A 19,830-nucleotide genomic window follows, 5' to 3' on the forward strand; every position below is an offset into this window, starting at 1 on the left:
GGATACTTGACATGAAGAATGCCTATCTGTGGCCCTGCACATACTTATTATCTCTGTGCATAGGCCTTGAAATCATAGGTGAGAAACTTGTAAGGGAGCAGGGAACAGGGTAGCATAGGGGTAGAGAAAGAATGGTAGTCAACTGAAAGACAACATGTGTGAATACAAACCTAGGATCTGCACTTATTATTTATATCACCTGAAGCAAGCCACTTAATTCCTCACTGAGCCTCAGTTACTCCATCTCTGAAATGGGAGTAATAACAGAAACAACATCAACAAACAGGGCTTAAATAAAATAAGGTATGTGAAAATGCTTCATAAGAATAAAGTTTTTGACTAAAATAATATGTTATTTCTCTTTTTTAAGAAAGTAAAGTGATGATAAACATTAATGCTCTCATTATAAGTTAGAGGACTCTGTATTCAAGTTTGTAATATATCGGGGAGAAATAGATGTCTGTCTGCAACATGATGGAGAATGAAATATGTTGAAGACTTTCCCTTCCCCCAGATATTTTCTCTCTCATGTGCTATGGATGCTGATACCATATCATTATGGAGAATTGTTATTCTAACCTCCTTTAGCATATAAATGCTACTTGGTAGAAAGAATGCTTTGAATATAAATTATTAATAAGATTTTATGCCAGGGCCAAGAAAGGATACCTTAGGGGGTGAAAGGGATATTCAAAGTGACATATAAAAAGACAAATTTTGCCTACTTCCAACCCGTCTCTTTATTAATACAGTGATCAGGACACAATCAGCCCCCCCGCCCACACACAGACATTCAACACACACACTGTAGTGGAAATTGGAAAGATATGACTAGTGAAGTGTTAGAGAGAAAACAAACAAATCGGCTTTGTGATTAAGCCAGAGCAGAGGAGGAAAAGAAAGTGTTATAGCCAATGCCAAGATATGCCAAAATTCTTTTTATGACTTTGGATGTCATGATATTAGAAATGATAAGGGTAAAATTACAGAAAAGCAATGTTATGTTGCTCTTATGCACTTCATTTCTTGTTAGCTGATTGCAAACTATGATGACTGTGAAACTTACAGTGGTGAGAGTCTGGCTTTAAAATACTTTTTATTTATTTCAGTCTCTTTTTCTCTTCTGTTTGCAATGTTCTTATCCACAGTCATCCTCTATCACCTGTGGCCCAGAAACATTTCCTGAGACCGAGTCAATAGCTTCTGATCATGAGTATCCTGCTTAGCTACCATTTCTCAGTGATGCTTTTGGCAACTCTATCAGAGAGTTCCAACAATTCCCCAGTTTATATTGTTAAAACACTTTGTTCATGCTTCTATAAAAGTACTTAGCAAATTGTATTTTTTTTTTCTTTTCTCATACATATCCTTTCTATCTCTAGAGTATCAACTCCTAGGGGTCTTTAAATCATCTCCGTTTTTGCGTTTTCAGCACTTAACAGAAAGGTCAACGTCAACACAGGGTAGCTTTAAAAAATATAATTGTTGAGGGAATTAATATTATGACTATTATAATTTTGTTTATCAATTTCTTTATACCTATCAAACTTTTCTAATTCACAAAGCACCACACTCTCATTTTTTCCTTACAGCTTATCAGCAATTTGTAACTTTTGTTACATATAGGCTAGTTATTCAATTTTCCGTTGTCAGCTATAGTTATGATTGCAGCATATTTTTTGCTTCATATGAATAATCCTCTAATTCCGCCTAGACTTTTTTTCACATCCTCCTATTATTCAGCTTACATTCCTTTATTTTAATGGCAATAATTTCCAATACCACCTTTTCTGGAATCTTTAATCTTCTAATAAAATTACTTTCTAGAATGCCAAATAAGTCTTTCATCTCAAAAAAATTTAGCTGCCTTGATGAAATAAATGCCATTTGATCCTCATGCAGTATTTTATTCTTCATGACAGAAAAGTGTTCTCATATTTTTCAAAAATGATATGGGAGCATAAAAAATATTTCTCATGTTTTGAAGATTTAACAGATAAACTATATTATAGAAAATTAGCAAATGAGTGTTTCCAAATTATAAGAAATTTTTGTAGAATTATGTCTAATATTAGCTCTTTATTCTTTCATTGAAAACATATTTATTAGCTATCTGGTATGTGTAATATATAGATTACACATAGAATTTTTCAGTAGATAGAAGACTTTTTAAAAACAAAAAAAAATATCCCCACTCAAATGGATCCCTCTTAAAGAATTAGAAATTTAAATGTAACCCAGTTTGGTGGTACTATTAATTTTCATAGTTGTGTCTATATTATGTTGAACATTACTTAATTCAGAAAATTTCTCTAAGCAAGGGTATACAATTTCATTTTAAACTCAGCATTTTTTGATTAGCTTGATTTCCCCATTTTATCTTCATAGAACTTCTATTGACTGTGCCCCTAGGAGAAGCAAATTTTTCCTTCCTATATGAAATCTTGAAATTTATATTATTCCAGATTCACACTCAAAGATTACTAGTCCCTAGAATCCTCTTTTTTTTTTTTCCTGTTTTCTCGTTTTTTGTTTCAGAGACACTGTCATAGTGGGTTGTTTAATCACAGTCTTGGCTCAGAAGCAATCTCAATTAGTTTTCTCACACATATACATGTTAGAAGTTTTTGTCTAAATACCACCACTTTCGTGTGTTACTTACCAGTATTGTGAGAGATTATAAAGAGAGCAGGGTGAGGTGTTGCGGGGGTGAGGTGGGTGGAGAGGTTATTCATGCAGGACAAACCCGGAGCAAAATCCTAGGACACAGCTAGCATCATTCTTGCCAGCGGCCAATGGGCCACATGATGGTGACTCTTGCATGAATGTCTTCCCAGTGCACCAATGGGAGACACAGTTATTCCCAACACTCAGTCATTTTCGTGTTTCAAGTCTTAGAACTGGGTCAGCAGTCTCCAAAGAATAAACACGCAAAAACTGAAATAGTTATTTTCCTAAAATCTGCCTGTGAAATCACTCTGTAAAGCATCAGCCACATTTACATAGGTAGTCCCGGCAATGATGGGCACAGACATAACTGCTCTTGACATAGGCATTCATTAACTCAAGGCATTTCTGAAATGAAGTGGATTATAAGTGAATTAAACAACAAAAACAACAGTGGGAGCCTCTGACCCTGAGTACAGATATCAGCATTTGAGTTGGCACCTTCAGTGGTCACTTGTGATAAAACTGTTTTTTTTTTTTGTCATTAATCACTATAGAAGATACAATTATAGCCATTCGGTGTTAAAAGAGAAGAAAGTAGTGGCACAGAATAATTATTAAAGAGGATTAATTCATAGGATTCACTTAAGAACCTACTTATCTTCCCCCTAATTCCCTACCCCAGGGACTCTTAATAACAAGTTAGGAATCATTTTAGAAAAGGATCACGAGCTTGTAAAGATCAGGTGGGGTAGATTCAGATAAATACATTTATTTTTATTTATTTATTTCTCTTTTATTCTGGTAAAACACATTCAGCATGCATAACAAAGCGTGCATTTACAATGTTGTACAGTTATCACTAGTATCTAATTCCAGAACATTTTCATGACCCCTTCAAAAAACCTTGTACCCTTTAAGCAGTTGCTTCTCATTCTTCTCTCCTCCCAGCTTGTGGCAACTATTAATCTCATTTCTCTATATATAGATGTGTCTTTTCTGGACATTTCATGTACATAGGAGCATATGTGGCTTCTCATGTTTGGCTTTTTATTTAGCATGTTTCAAGGTTCATCCATGTGGTAGCATGCGTAAGTATTCCTTTTTTATGGTGAAAAAGTATTCCATTGTACGGAAATAGCACATTTTCTTTATCCATTCATCAGTCGATGGATAATTGGGTTGCTTCCACCTTTTAGCTATTGGGAATGGTGCTGCTGTGTACATTCGTGTACCAGTTTTTGCCTGAACAGCTGTTTTCAATTCTTTTGCGTACATCCACGGGGTGGAATTGCTGGGTTCTATGGTAATTCTAAATTTAACTTATTGAAGAACCATCAAACTTTTCTCCACCTGCACCATTTTACATTATACCAACAATATACAAGGATTCCAATTTCTTCACATCATTTCCATCACTTGTTTTGTTTTTGTCTCATTTCCTAATTTCATAATGTAGCCATCCTCATTGGTATGAAGTAGTATTGTGGCTTATTGTGGTTCTGATTTACAAAGAAAAATATATTTGATTAAATCTTGAGACTATATTTTCTCCCAAGGCTATCATGACGTGAAACAAAGGTAACATTTTAGGAATCTTTTCAGGATTCAAAGAAAGATGAGAAGAGTTACTCTCAGGAAAGTCATTTTACTTTAGAATATTGTATTTCTTTGGAAATGTGGGGCTTTTCCTAGAATTTAGAAAAGAAATCTAAGATAATCATGGTTGAATTGTTCAGAAGCTCCATACTTGTCCAGGAAACTTGGTTATGGGGATATAAGATGACATAACTGGGAAGACCACAGGCCAGGACTGGCCCAAACTTCTTGCTATTTCCCTTTCCACATTGCCAAAGTTGAGAGAGGGAAAAGTATCTCAAAATCATGAATCTCCAAAACTATCATTTTTTTTTTCCACTGGAAAGTGAGTAATTCTTTTTTCCAAAGTGGAGAGTAAGTCCTCTTTCTCATAGGGTTTCTTATTAGATGCTAAGTGATAGATATAAATCTGTTCACTGGAGAACAGAATCTTAAAAAACAAAAAACAAACAAACAAACAAAAAAACATATAAGTGCCAAAGCTTAGTTGAGAAGTGCAGTCTCAGGCTAGTGAGGGTGAAGGATAGGGAACAGGCAGGGTCAGTTGGACAGCAATAGCAAGGTGATAAGTTGCTGTGCTTCCAGATTGCTACAAGCAAGCACAGATGGTCACTCAGTAAGGCTCCTTTTATCAAGACTGTCACTAAACAAACTGTATTTAAAAAAAAAAAAAGCCTCAGACATTCTGTTGGAGGGAGGGAGATAAACTTATATGCTAGCTCTGTCCCCTTCCCTGTTTCATTAGATAAATTTCATTCCACAGGGAACTTATTCTTCCAAATAAACTAGATTTTATTACTGGACTGCTTTGGTGGCTACTCGGAAAGCCTTATAGTCGGGTGTTTCCTTCAAGTCTGGAAGTGATATATTGAATTCAGACACGTGCTTGCTCAGCCTCAGTTAGCAGAATTCTGAGTATCTACTCAGAGTCTGCTGTTATGGTGGAGGCCAGTGAAGACAGATGAGGCTGAGGATATCTAAAGAAGCACCTAAGATGCTACTAAAACAGAATGGAAGATTATAGTTATACTTTGCAAGTTGCCTTGGTAATACCTTTGTAGCTTAATTAAATGCCTTTTCTCATTCACGTGTTATCAGTTAATCCAAACATTCCAAAATCAAGGATTAAAAAAATACAATGATAAAAATTTATCTATCTGTTACATCCGTAGGGGCAATACTTTGTTAGATGCTTTGATCATTTTAGGAAGTTTGAGACATCTTCCCCAAACAACGCATAAAAGTTTATCTCCTTACCTCATATTTCACTCATAATTTAAAGGCGTTATCTATTTTACCATGTACATAAGGGAAATGAAGTTATAAAGGTCATGGATAAACACAATGACAGAGAAAACCAAAGAATTTAAAAACTTAAAAGTTGATTTTCAAAAGCAAAAGCTCATTGTTTGAAATGACATTGAAAAGCTAAACTGGCGAGCGTGGTGGCTCACGCCTGTAATCCCAGCACTTTGGAAGGCCAAGGCAGGCAACTCATGAGGTCAGGAGATTGAGACCATCCTGGCTAACAAGGTGAAACCCCATCTCTACTAAAAATACAAAAATTAGCCAGGCATGGTGACAGCTGCCTGTAGTCTCAGCTACTCAGGAGGCTGAGGCAGGAGAATGGCATGAACCCGGGAGGCGGAGCTTGCAGTGAGCCGAGATTGTGCCACGGCACTCCAGCCTGGGCAATAAAGCAAGACTCCGCCTCAAAAAGAAAAAAAAAAGAAAAGAAAGAAAAAAAAAGAAAAGCTAAACTTTTTGCAACATTACTAGAAGAGAGAGAACATATCAATAAAATATTAAAGAAAAGGAAATATAGCTACAGGTGTGAAAGATATTCAAAAGAATATTATAAACTGCTGAATGCCAATAACTTGAAATACTAATTAAATAGATATTTTTGCAATATCTATTTTGCATAATACTCTAAAATTAACATAGAAATAGAAAATTTGTACATATTATGCTCTACCACTAAATCCTTGCCCTAAAACTATAATTTTATAGGTGAGTTCTACCAAACTGTCAAAAAATACGTATCCATTGTACACGACTTATATCTTATAGTAGAAAAGAAAAGAAGATGCACAACTCACCTTTTGAAGTGAGTGTAACTTTGATATCTGTATCAGTCAGGCTCCCAGTAGGAAGCAGTTGGCATGCCCACACTGGGGTACTATGGAGATTTCAGTGAAGGGACATTCTACAGTGGTATTGGCTGGCTTTGGGAAAATCAAGAGGGAATAGTTTTTATCCAGGCTTACAACATAAGCAACTAATACCACTCTTTAGCCTAAAGGAGCAATTTGAGGAAATTATTGAAAAATCCAAAGTGGAGCTGAAACTTTTGGTAAAGGGATGTATCAAATTCTACAATCTAACAGAAAAAGAATTCTGGGGGAGTAAGATTCAGACTTCACTCAACTCCTGCTTTTAAATCTCATGCCAGAAATAGATGCCATCTCAAACCATCAGAATGGCTATTAAAAAGTGAAAAAATAATAGCTGCTAGTAAGGCTGTGGAGAAAAGGGAATGCTTATATACTGAGAATGTTATTTCAGTCATTGTGGAAAGCAGTTTGGGAATACCTGAAAGAACTTAAAACAGAATTACCATTCAACATAGCAATCTCATTATTAGGTATATACCCAGAGGAATACAAATCATTCTACTATAAAGACACATGGATGTGTATATTCATTGCAGCACTATTTGGAATAGCAAAGATATGGAATCAACCTAAATACCCATCAATGGTAGACTGGATAAAGAAAATGTGGTATATATAAACCATGGAATACTACACAGCCATAAAAAATAATGAGATGATGTTCTTTGCAGCCACATGGTTAGAGCTGGAGGTCATTATCCTAAGCAAACTAAAAGAGGAACAGAAAGTCAAGTACTGCATGTTCTCCCTTGTAAGTTCTAGATAAACATCAAGTACATATGGTCACAAAGAAAGGAACAGACACTGGGGCCTACTTGAGAGTGGAGGGTGAGAGGAGGTTTAGGATTAAAAAACTACCTGTGGGGTACTATGATTATTACCTGGGTGATGAAATAATCTGTACACCAAATCCCCATAACACATTATTTACCTATATTACAAACCTGCTCACATACCCTGGAACCTAAAATAAAAGTTAAAAAAAAAAATAGATCATTGAATAAACTTTATCAAAAGCCAGGGGCAAAAGAACCTGTGGAGGGAACCCATTCAGTACCTTTCATGACAGAGCAGGAAGGAGAAGAATAGAGAATAAATCTTAAAGGGAAAATAAAAAAAAAAAATCCAGCACAGTATCAAAACTAGTGAAAACACCATAAGAAAGTGAAATTTTAACCTATGCTCAATTTCTTTCAAGCATAGATTAAAATTTCCTTTATCATATAAAATTTCCACAGGGAAATTTCCTTTATCATATAAAAGCTGTCTTTCATCACCCTTATTGCCAGTCATCCATATTGGCAAAATAAAGTAAAACAAATTAACAAACATAAGCCAACATCAAATGCTATCATTAATGAAGAAATTTTGAAAGTTTCCTTTTACTATTAGAAATTAGGCAAAAACCCTAACATTCTTCTACTGTTTAAAATAGTCCTAGGAGTTGTCTAATTAAATACAAAATAAATTCTATTTATGTGAATAAAAAGAAGATAAATGTTTAGTATTTGTAATTAATTATCATTTATAAAGAAAGCCCTATATAATCAACAAACTATTAGAATGATTAAGACATTGCAACAAGATCAATATGCAAAATCAATAGAACTTATTTGCAACAGTAATAAACATTTAGTAATTGAAATAGAAAATAGGATACCATTTACAATCACAATAAAGATGATGAAGATTCTAGAAAGTAATTACTATATATCTGAAGTAAAAAATTTAGAATTCATTCCAAATGTCTTTTCTTTTGCTCTTCGCTCTCTACATCTAACACGCCCTAAAATGCTTTCCAAATCTGCCTACTTCACTTCACCTCCACAACTGTCACCCTTGTCAAAGACAATCATGTCTAAATTTCTGTTCAGTAAAGTCAAAATGGACAAAATTAATGGATAGTTGACAGACTAGGAGAAAATATTAGCAGCATTAAAAAAATAAACATTTACTTTTAGATTAGTTTTATATTGACTAAAAAGTTGCGAAAGTAGTACAGAGAGTTTCTAAATTTCCTGCAGCCAGTCCCCCCATTATTAACATCTTACATTTTTATGTTCATTTGTCACAACTATGTTATCTATACTGATACATTTATTATTAATTAAAGTCACACTTGACTCAAATTTCCTTAGTTTTTGTCTAATGTCCTTTTTCTGTTCCAGGATCCCATACAGGATAGTACATTACATTTAGTCATCATTTCTATCTTAGTCATTTTGGGCTGCTATAACAAAATACTTGAGACTGGGCGATTTATAAAAACGAAAATTTATTTTCTCACAATTCCTGAAGCTAGGAAGTGCAAGGTCAAGGTGCCAGCAGATTCAGTGTCTCATGAGAGATGGATGCTCTCTGCTTCCAAGATGGCACCTCTTGCTTCAACTTCGTATGGTGGAAATGATAAACAGCTCCCTAGCACCTCTTTTATTAGGGTGCTAATCTCATTCATAAGGGCAGCTCTCTCGTGACTTAATCACCTTGTTAAGGCCCCACCTCTTAGTACTATCACATTGGTGATTAAGTTTCAATATGTAAATTTTGGAGGTACACATTCAGACCATAGCAAGGTCTCCGTGGGATCTTGGAAACTGTGAGAGTTTGTCAGACTTTCCTTCTTTTTGATGACCTGATCCATTTTGGGGAGTACTCACCAGTTGTTTTGTAGAATATCCCTCAGTATAGACTTCGCTGATGTTTTTCTTGTGATTAGATGGGGTTAGGGATTTTAAGGGGTAAGACCACAGGAACAAAGTGCCATTTTCATCACATCATATCAAAGGTACATATCACTTGGTAAATTATAACTCTTGATTCTAACCTAAATTACCTAATGATGTGGCATTTATCATATGTATCCACTGCAATGTCACTCTTCCGCCTCTTTCTACCCAGTCAACACATTTTTCCACCCTGTACTTGGAAGAAAGTCAACTATGAGCAGTCCAAACGTAAGGGTGGACTGGTATTACACTCCACCTCCTCAATGGGGCGGTAACTGTATAAATAATTTGGAATTCTTCTGGACAGACTTGCCTATTTCCCCCATTCATCTATGTTTCAATCATTTATTTAAATCAGTATGTACTCATGTACTCGTCAATATTTATTTTGTACTCTGGGCTATTGAAAGCTCTCTAGGATGGTTCCTGTGCGCTGTTGACATACCTAAATTATTTTTTGAGTAATTCCTTAGTCTTTGGACTATTTTCATCATCCTTAACTGGAAAATGTCATAATTTAGATTATGAAAGAATCTCAATATAAAACAAAGGGTAAAGATTTTAAATAAACAAGTTATAAAAGGAAATTCTAAGTAGTTAATATTGGCAATATTCTCACATTAACTCAAAATAAAAATGTAGACAAAAACATGTAGATGGCACTTTATACGCATATAATTAGCAAAAGTGAGAACACTGGATAAATCAGTGGCTACTAAATGAGGTAGAAAATGGAGATCTTGTACTCTATTTTTGACAGTGTAAGTTAGTGAAGCTATTTTAGAGAGTAAATTGGCAGCATTTTAGTAAAATTGCATAAGTACCTATTCACTCTAGGACGTATATACCCAGAGACACTCCTTCAGGTACACAGAGATATTTATGAAGATGTTTATTTTGATGGTTAAAGAGTAAAAAAAAAAAAAAAAAAAAATGGAGGTAACGCATATTTATCATACAAGAACTGGTAAATAGCAATGTAGCTGTGCATATCACGGAAGAGTAATCAGAAGAAAAACCCTAGATTTACATATAGGAACAAACAATAGATGTAAATAAGAATATTAAATGGGAAAAATAAATAGTGCATGATTTACAGCATGATGCCATTTATATAATGTTAAAAATACGTATATAGAGGTAAGTAAATGTATAGAAATTAATCTAAAGGCCATGCATTAAATACAAATTGTGGCATGTAAGGGATGAGGTGAACTGGGATGGAAGGTAAAGAGGAGAGACAAGTAAATAGTAATGCATTTTAAATGTGCAGAGCACAATCTGTTGATGTCTTGCTATAAACTGAGAAGTAAGATCAACTCAGTCGTTGAGGGTTAAAATCCAGCAACAAGGCAGGGCATGGTGGCTCACGTCTGTAATCCCAGCACTTTGGGAGGCCATGGCGGTGGGATTGCCTGAGCTCAGGAGTCCCAGACTAGCCTGGGCAACACGGTGAAACCCCCTCTCCAATAAAATACAAAAAATTAGCCAGGTGTGACGGCATGTGCCTGTAGTCCCAGCTAATCGGGAGGCTGAGGCAGGAGAATCACTTGAACCCGGGAGGCGGAAGTTGGTATGAGTGGAGAGTGGAGATCGCCACTGCTCTCCAGGCTCCATCTCCAAAAATATAATAATAATAATAATAAACAAAATAAATAAAAATTAAAAACAGCAACAATACCTCAATCAAAATGCCCCAGCCAACCAAATATAACTATTATCAACAAAGTTGTAAGGTATAAATAAAACCATTTATTGTGTAAAGTCAGATTTATATGGTAATGTTTACATTAATAATTATCATTTAATAATTTAACAAATATTCTTGAACCTTGAAAGTACTACAATAGGCTTGATTGAGGAATATAAAAATGTATATCTAAACCAAACAGGAGTTTTCTAAAGACTTTTATCACATCAGTACGAAAATCAATGTGACATATAACAGCATTTGTGAAACACACCTTACCAGCATATTATTTTCATGTTGTTCCTTATTGTTGCTGGCTTTTTATTTTAAAATTTACTTCTCATAGACTGAAACCATCAATTTAAAATCCTGAGAGAAAGTCCATTATTGTATAGTCCATTCAGTTTTTAATACTTGTTTGCCTTTTAAAATATAATTTGGCATTATATATTCTTGTCTGTTAAGAGTAACTCTGAAAAAAATTGTAGATACTGCTGAAATTTGAACTTATGCTCCCTTTTCATCTCACTTCTCTGTGAACCTTGTCAAATTCAACATTATTCTTAGATTCAAAGCCATTATTAATTTATCATTACTATGCAGCTTCTTTTTTATATGCAAAAGCTTATAGAACTAAAGAGTTCTACTTGAATGTACTGGCTCTATTTTATTACTAGAATAAGATAGAGTCAAAAATCAAGCAAAAAAATGTTTCCTCGGCATTGGTTTTTCTTCTGTAATTTATATAATCTACTTATAGTGTAACTTCTAAATTTTATTTGAAGACAGAATATATTTCTTAATTTGGTTTTCTAGTATACATACATAGTTTTTCCATGCAACAGTATATCCTGGAGATCTTCCCACAGTTAATAGGGAGATTTTTTTTGTTCTTTTGTACAGCCACATCATAATCCATTGTGTGGATATACTATTGTTTATTCTAACAGTCCTCAAATAATAGACATTTAAAAAGGAGAAATGAATTGGATAACTTTTCTACCTTCCAAGCATTAGTGATCCCTTGTGTCTTTGCGAAACATTAATAAGGCCTAGAGATATCCTTGCTTCTGTCTCTTCCTAACGTTCTGGCTCTTCCTTTTTATTTGTAACTATTGCTCCTGTTCTGCTAATTTTGATTCTATTCCAAGAGGGTTCTCCTTTCATCCTGCATAGGCCTACAGTGGATTAGTAGGCCCAGCCTACCCCAGCTCTTTTAGACATCACGGCAGGACTCTGAACTCACATCAACATGGAGACTGTAGAAAACCTGCCCAGTTTCAGTTGTTCTGTGGCTTGCTGCTCTTTCCAGAAAGCAACTGTTGGGACTCTGGGTTTTTCCTTCCTTACATCTGTGAAATGTCTTTTTACTGCCCCTAACAAAAATGTTGATACTACACAAGTTGTACTGCTATAGGATTTGTTGCTAGATTTAGCAAATAGAAATTCAGGATTCTTAGTTGAATTTTAATTTTAGGTGAACAATATAAGTATATAATTACATATTTAATATATCTCATAATATTTGGGGCACACTTAAGCTAAAAAATTCAAGTTGAACTAGATGTCTTTCTTACATTTTATCTGTGCAACTTAAATTCCTTTCTTTTTAAACTCTTTTGGGCAAATGGTTGAGTGGTTGTTTCATTTTACTATCCTACTTATTGCATCTATTTTTATGGATGGATTCAGAGAGACTCAAAAGCAATGTTACTGCCATAACCATCAACACAGAATTTCTGGTTTTTAAATTTGTTTATTTGATTAAATTTTTAGTTTGGCTATACCTTCTAGTTACTAAATGACCCTTTTTATTTATTCACTTTTTGGTTATTTAAATACATCATAATGTTAGGTGTATTTTCCAGAAAGATACAGCTTTCTAATTCACATTTCTGTAAGTGTTCATGGATATTTGTTGGTCAAAAATGTTTTTATATTTTAGTTTTTGTGGGTACATAGGAAGTGTATATATGAGGTACATGTAATGTTTGTATACAGGCATGTAGTGCATAACAATCATATCATGCAAAATGGGGTATCCATCCCCTCAAGGGAAAAAAGCACTTAGCCTTTGTGCTATAAGCAATTCAATTATACCCTTTTAGTTACTTTTAAATGGTCAATTAAATTATTTTTGACTATACTCACCCTGTTGTGCTATCAAATACTAAGTCTTATTGTTTCTAATTGTTTTCGTACCCACTAACCATTCTCACCTCCCCCAGCTTTCCCACTACCCTTCCTAGCCTCTGGTAACCATTCTTCTACATTCTATCTCCATAGGTTAAATTGTTTTGATTTTTAGATCCTACAGATAAATGAGAATATGTGATATTTGTCTTTCTCTGCCTGGCTTGTTTCATTTAACATAATGACCTCCAGCTACATCCATGTGGTTACAAATGACTGAATCTCATTGTTTTTTATGGTCAGATAGTATTGTGTATAAGTATCATATTTTCTTTATCTTTATCTGTTGATGGATGCTTGGGTTGCTTCTAAATCTTGGCTATTATGAACAGTGCTGCAAAAAACATGGGAGTACAGATACCTCTTTGATATACTGATTTTCTTTCTTTGGGATATATATCCAGCAGTGGAATTGTTGGATCACATGGCAGCTCTATTTTTAGTTTTTTACAGAACCTCCAAACTGTTCTCCATAGTGGTTGTACTAATTTACATTTCCACCAACAGTGAATGAGGATTCCCTTTTCTCCACATCTTCTCTACCATTTTTTATTGCCTGTCTTTTAGATATAAGCCATTTGAACTAGGGTGAGATGATATCTCATTGTAATTTTGTTTCGCATTTCTCTGATGATCCGTGATGTTGAGCACCTTTTCATATGTGTGGTTGCCATCTGTACGGCTTCTTTTGAGAAATGTCTATTCAAACCTTTTGCTTATTTTTAAATTGGGTTATTATTTTTTTCTTACAGAGTTTATTTTAGCTCCTTACATATTCTAATTATTAATACTGTGTCAGATTAGTAGTTTGCAAATATTCTCTCTGATAAAGTGGGTTGTCTCTTCACTTTGTTTATTGTTTCCTTTGCTTTGCAGAAGCTTTTCAACTTTATGTGATCTCATTTGTCCAGTTTCGCTTTGGTTGTCTATGCTTGTGGGATATTACTGAAGAAATCTTTGTCCAGGCCAATATCCTGGAGAGTTTCACCAGGGTTTTCTTGGAGTGGTTTCATAGTTTGAGGTCTTAGATTTAAGTCTTTAATCCATTTTTATTTTATTTTTGTATAATGCCAGAGATAGGGATTAAGTTTCATTATCCTGCATATGGATGTCCAATTTTCCTGCAACATTTATTGAAAAGACTATCTTTTTCCCAGTGTATGTTTTTGGCACCTTTGTTCTTGAGTTCACTGTAGGTGCATAGATTTGTTTCTTGGTTCTCTATTTTGTTCTATTGCTTTATATGTCTGTTTTTACGACAGTACCATGCCATTTTGCTTACTATAGATTTGTAGTATAATTTGAAGTCAGGTAATGTGATTCCTCCATTTGTGTTCCTTTGGCTTAGGATGGATTTGGCTATTCTGGGTCTTTTGGGGTCCCATATACATTTTAGCATAGTTTTTTCTATTTCTGTGAAAAATGTCATTGATACTTTGATAGAGATTACATTGAATCTGTATATTGCTTTGGGTAGTATAGACATTTTAACAGTATTAATTCTTTTAATCCATGAACATGGAGTGTATTTCCATTTGTTTGGTGTCTTCAATTTCTTTCATCCATGTTGTATAGTTTTCATTATAGAAAAATTTTCACTTCTTTGGTTAAGTTAATTTCTAGTTATTTAATTTTATTTGTGGCTATCGTAAATGGTATTACCTTTTTATTTCTTTTTCAAATTGATCCCTGTTGGCATAGAGAAACACTACTAAATTTTGTATGTTGATTTTGCATCCTGCCATTTTACTGAATTTATCAATTCTAAAAGTTTTTTGGTGGAGTCTTCAGGCTTTTTTCTTTTTTAAAATTTTTATTTATTTTTTATTTTATTTTATTTTATTTTTTGAGACAGAGTCTCGCTCTGTTGCCCAGGCTGGAGTGCAGTGGCATGATCTCGGCTCACTGCAAGCTCTGCCTCCTGGGTTCTTGCCATTCTCCCGCCTCAGCCTCCTGAGTAGCTGGGACTACAGGCTCCTGCCACCAAGCTCAGCTAATTTTTTGTATTTTTAGTAGAGACGGGGTTTCACCGTGTTAGCCAGGATGGTCTCAATCTCCTGACCTCGCGATCCACCTGATCCGCCCACCTCAGTCTCCCAAAGAGCTGGGATTACAGGCGTGCCACTGCGCCCAGCCCAGGCTTTTTTCAAATATATGATCATATCATCAAGGATAATATACAAGCAAACAGGGATTATTTGACTTCTTCCTTTCCAATTTGGATGCCTTTTATTTCTTTCTGTTGTCTGATTGTTCTAGCTAGGGCCTCCAGTACTATGTTGGGTAACAGTGGTGAAAGTGAGCATCCTAGTTATGTTACAGATCTTAAAGTAAAGGCTTTCATTTTTTCCCATTCAGTATGATAGTAGCTATGTGTATGTAATTTATGACTTTCATTATGTTGAGGTAAGTTCCTTTATACACAGTTTTTTGAGAGTCTTTAACAAGAAGAAATGTTGAATTTTATCAAATGCTTTTTCAGCATCAATTGAAATGATCTTATGGTTTTTATCCTTCATTCTGTTGATATGATGTATCACATTGATTGATTTGCATGTGTTGAACCATCCTTGCATCTCAGGTATAAATCTCACTTGGTCATGATGAATGACCTTTTTAATGTATCACTGGATTTGGTTTGCCAGTACTTTGTTGAAGACTTATGAATCAACAGTCATCAGAAGTACTGGCCTGTAGTTTTATTTTTTTGATGTGTCTGTGTCTAGTTTTGATATTAGGGTAATACTGGCTTTATAGAATAAGTTTGGATGTATTCTCATCTCTTCTATTTTCCAAAATAGTTTGAGTAGGATTGGTATTAGTTCTTCTTTAAATGGTAGAATTCAGCAGTGAAGGCTTTGGGTCCCAGGATTTTGTTTACTGGGAGAATTTTTATTATGGCTTTGATCTTATTACTCATTATTGGTCTGTTCAGGTTTTGGATTTCTTTATGGTTCAATCTAGGTAGGTTATATGTGTCTAGAAATTTGTTCATTTCTTCTATATTTTCTATTTTGGGCATATAGTTGCTTATAGTTACCATTAATTATCCAGGGATATTTGTAACTAGAGACGCATCAGTGATAAATTCACCTAGCTCTGTTTCACATATATGTGGTCAAGATACTGATTTGTTTGGTAGTCAAATCTGTTGATAGATTACTAATTTACAGTAAAATTTTATTTACAGTTTATTTTGAAGTTATATTCTAATTCAGTAAATCACATAATTGTTTAAAGGAAGAATTACTTATGGCCTTAAAGGGAAAGGAAAACCTTAAGGTAACATTTAAGGGAGAAAAAGTAACTCAGTGTTTTAGCAGGAAAAAACAAGAATTCCAGCTATATCAAGCAGCACTGATAATTCATAAATGTTACAAGAACAAGGGTCAAAGACAGAAACACATAACATTTTCATCTCATGAAGACAAAGAACTTAAAAGTGCTAACTAAAGAAACAGCATATCTGTTGCTTAACAGATATGTCAACAGTTAAGAACATGGGAAGAACTTTAAAAGGTTTTGATATATTTCTGCGATATCAATTCACATACACACACACACACTCACTCACTTGGAAATGTAGCCCTTCCTTATTTAAAAAAAGCACTAATTTTCTAGGCAAAGGGGGCTAATATCTAGACCAAAATTAATTAATTAATTAATTAAAATCTCTCTCCTCCATGTTTAGGTAGGAAGAACCTATCTCAGATATGCTCAATAAAAAGCAGAAAAATGATTACAGACAGAAAGGGCACTAAAGTAACAACAAAAAAATGGTACAGCATCAACTTCACATGAAATGGCTTCTGTGATGAGAGGTACCCATTATGTAGGGTAGAAACAGTATGATTCTAAGACCATTGAAAGGAGAAGACAAGGAGAAAATATGAGACTATAATATTATATAACTTTAATAAAGAAAGGATGAATCTAAAATGATTAAGGTGCATCTCAGCCCACAATGTGCTCCACCACCACAGGAAGTCATGCAACAGATGAAGAGAAGAGGCTAAGAAGGCGTGTTAAGGCACTCATAGGCAGACTCTGACCTTTACAGCTTGGCATTTCAATAGCTACTATTAGAAGTGTCTTTTAAAATGCTTTTTATTATGTTCATATACAAAGCCATTCTAAATAACACATATTATTCTGTATTGTGTTTTTTAAATGTAGTTTAAATGTACATTTTGAAATGTTGAACTGTAATTGGAGAATGCTGGAAAAATATTTTCTGTAATAGATAATAGAGCTTCCAGGTCAGTTTTTGTGGTAACTTAGGCAGGGTCTAGATATTTTTAAGGTTTTCAAAAACTTCTTGAAATATCTTCAGATTAAGGTAAAAATGAATTATGTCATACATCCCTTTTAGTAAGGGGAGGGTTTGCACACACATAAAAATAATAACTGGGAGATTCCCTGAAGTCTTGTCCAAATTGCACTGCATTGCCTAAGATGCTATCAGAGGAGAGGAGACATTATATCCTACACAAAAATCAGGCTAACTGAAAATAGAAAATTGAATTATAAATGACAATAGGAAGATCATTAAACATTTAAATTGTCACTTTAAGAATAGGGTAAAATTCAATCTAAAAGTAATGAAAGTACGCCAAATGAGCAAAGACTGTATAGATAAGGAATAGAAACTTAGACTTCAAATGGGAGGGTAAAAAAATTATTTGTTGATGTTACTTTGTTTTGGTTTTTGAAAATCATATTTTATTTTAAGCATTAGTTTTAAATGTGATAAGAAATTACCTACTAGTAATTATTATTATTACTTAAAATAATAAATGAATACATTAGAAAACATTGATAATGATGCCCATGGGATAAATATATAAACCTTTGTTAGATTCAGCAAGAATGAGGAAAGGATGGAGCTGCATTCGTTGGTAGACTACCAACTAGACTTATGTCGTTACAAAGCACTTTAAATGTGGCTAGTCCAAGTTGAGATGTGCTGTAAAGGTAAAATATCCATAGCATTTCACAGGCTTAGTATGAAAAAAAAAGTAAGCTATGTTAATAATGTTTTATATTGATCATATGTTGAAATGAATATTTTTTGGATATATTGAGCTAAATAAAATGTATTATTAATTTCACCTGTGTGTAGTAAGGAATTTAATCTTGCCCAAAGAGAAGTTTGGCCTTTGTGTTCAGCTCTTGGGAGGTTATCTTACTCGGCTCTTGGGAGGTTATCTCAGCCCTTGTAATGTCCTGCCTGTTAAGAGTGTTTTTGTTTACCTGGAAGTCCTGGGCTATAGGAGACTGTATTAGTCCACTTTCACATGGTTATAAAGATACTACCTGAGACCAGGTAATTTGTAAATAAAAGAGGTGTAATTGACTCACAGTTCTGCATGGCTGGAGAAGCCTTGGGAAACTTAAAATCATGGCAGAAGGCAAATGGGAAGCAAGGCATGTCTTACATGGCAGCAGGAGAGAGAGAGAGAGCCAGAGGAAACTGCCACTTTTAAACCATCAGATCTTGTAAGAACTCCCTATCACAAGAACAGCATGCGGGAACCGTTCCCATGATCCAGTCACCTCCCATCATGTCCCTCCCTTCACATGTGGGGATTACAGTTCGAGATCAGATTTGAGTGGGGACGCAGAGCCAAACTATATCACAGACAGTATAATAATATCATTCATAATGGGGCTCGAATCATATGGGATCAGCTGAAACTTGAGAGGGGCTGGAGACTGAGATCAGTCACTCGGGCAGCCAACCATGTGTATATGACTAAGTTCCAATAAAACTCTGGATGCTGAGTGCCAGAAGAGCTTCCCTATTTGCCAATACTCTGTGTATATTGCCATACCCTGATGCTGGGAATGTTGATACTGTGCCTGACTCTACTTGGACAGGGCAATTGGAAGCTCCATGGATGAAATGTTCCTGGACTATGCCCCATGTGTCTGATCCCTTGACTGACTGCACCATTCGCTAGCTGTGTGAACTTTGTCAAGTCATCTAATTTACTGTGTATCAGTTTAATTCTGAGTGGAGGTTATAAGAATACTTAGAGGATTGTTGTGAGGATTAAATGGCTTATTATATCCAAAGTGCTTACAAGAGTGCCTAGCACATACTGTGCAGGGATAAAATACAATCATTGTTGCCACTGAGTATATGAAGATGTATAAATGGCATCACTGTCCATCTAGTTGTCACTAATTCCTCCCCTTTATCTTTTTTCTTTTTAACCAGTAGGATGATTATATCACTCTTTCTTCTAAAATACTGTGATAAATCCCCACTACTTACTTTGGATTACAGCCTATCTTTGGCCTTATTTCCCTTCGCTCCCTCTGTATTCCAGTTGTATCAATTTACTCAAATTCCTCTAAAAATACCAAATTTTCTTTCTGAATAAACCTCCAGCTAGGAATACTATTTTTTGGCCCAAATCCTCCACTTGTCTTTCATCTTGGCCTTGCATGCCATCAAAATCTGTCCAGAATTCTCTTTCTTGGCTGGTTCCCTTGGCATTTGTTTATATTGCTGTCATGGCATTGTCACCTTGTATTATTTGTCTGCTCTGGATATCTCCTGTTTGCCCTTCCCAGTCCACTCTTCATCCTTCTACAGTCTTCTTTGTGTTCTCAGAATGCTGACCCATATGAAATAAAAAATGAGCTCTCTGCTCTCTATGTGGCTTTTGGTTGCATTTAACGAAGTGATGATCACTGACAAAAAATAAAATAGGAGAAGAATAAGATTGGAGTGTTTATTTTTCCCTTGCTTCCTTCCTGCTAGATTGCT

The sequence above is a fragment of the Macaca thibetana genome, chromosome 5 (genome assembly GCF_024542745.1).
Source record: "Macaca thibetana thibetana isolate TM-01 chromosome 5, ASM2454274v1, whole genome shotgun sequence".
NCBI classification, from domain to species: domain Eukaryota; kingdom Metazoa; phylum Chordata; class Mammalia; order Primates; family Cercopithecidae; genus Macaca; species Macaca thibetana.